At 41.2% G+C, this 1356-nt stretch overlaps 1 pseudogene; it reads right to left on the minus strand.

The window, feature by feature from the left end:
• Positions 1-323: 323 nt before the first annotated feature.
• LOC138415819 (hypoxanthine-guanine phosphoribosyltransferase pseudogene) lies at positions 324-1006 on the minus strand (annotated as a pseudogene).
• Between the last annotated feature and the right edge of the window lie 350 nt (positions 1007-1356).

Below are 1356 nucleotides of genomic sequence, written 5' to 3' on the forward strand. Positions count from 1 at the left end.
TATCAATTAAAAATGAACATATCCTCCTCTTTAAATGCTTCTCACAGATACAACTTCAATATTTTTATTCAATAGTGGTGTGGTTTAAGAGATTTTTCATTCATGAGTCCAACAACAAACCACCTCAAAGGGAACTGACAGTCTATAAGCTCACAGTGCAAATAAAAGAATTCAGGAATGCAGCAACAGACACTTCTAAAATACAAAACAGATAAAATTCTTAGAAAATACATGCAATAAGCTCTGCTAAGCAGCTGGCCACAGAACTAGAAGATTTAGTAATTTTACTGATGATTTCCATGGCACTCCAGATGTTACCAAACTCAGCCTGAACTCTCAGCTTTGGATTTGTATTTTGCTTTTCTAGTTTCACTAATGATACAAACATGACTCAAATCCCTGAAGTATTCATTATAGTCAAGGGCATACCCTATTACAAACTTTTCTGGAATTTCAAATCCAACAAAATCTGGTCTATAGCCAGTGCTTCGAGGGGTCTTTTTCACCAGCAAGCTGGCAACCTCAACCATCTTTGGATTATGCTGCTGGACCAAGGATAGCAAGATTTGCATTGTTTTGCCCATGTCAATTATATCTTCAACAATCAAGACATTCTTTCCAGCTAAAGTTGAGAGATTATCTCCACCAATGACTGTGATGGCACCTGTTGACTGGTCATTACAGTAGCTCTTAAAAAATCTAGTCTGATAAAATCTACAGTCATAGGAATGAACCTATCACTATTTCTGTTCAGCACTTTAATGTAGTCCAGCAGGTCCGTAAAGAATGTATAGCCTGCCTTGAGCACACAGAGAGCCACGATGTGGTCGCCTCCCATATCCTCCATCATATCTCAGGCCAGCTTTTCCGTCCTGTCCAAAATGAGTCCATGAAGAATAAACACCTTTTCCAAATCCTCAGTATAATGGTTAGGTACACAAAATAGATCTAGGTCATAACCTGGCTCCTCATCACTAATCATGACGCAGGGGCTGCAGCGCGCCATAACGGAGTTGGCTGGTGCGCGGGCCACGGGCAACCTGGCGAGGGGGTGGCGGGGCAGCGCGGGGGAGGCCAGAGGGCCCACCCGGCTCTCTTCCTAGTGTCTACTGTTTTCTGCTGGCTTAACTGTGGCCATCTTTATTATTTATGGGAATAAATTCATAGAAATATAACTAAGGGCATATGTCAACATTTTTCAGGCATTTGTCATTTTATCAAATTATGAGCCAAAATATTTGCATAAATGTGTATTCTCCCAACTCTGTATTTGCTTTTTCTGAGCACCGCTGGGGATATTCCCTCCCTCAGTGGGGTTTTGCGGTTTTAGAAACTAATTGCTTTCCCTGTGCTATA

Source organism: Ovis canadensis, chromosome 12 (assembly GCF_042477335.2).
Source record: "Ovis canadensis isolate MfBH-ARS-UI-01 breed Bighorn chromosome 12, ARS-UI_OviCan_v2, whole genome shotgun sequence".
Lineage (NCBI taxonomy): Eukaryota > Metazoa > Chordata > Mammalia > Artiodactyla > Bovidae > Ovis > Ovis canadensis.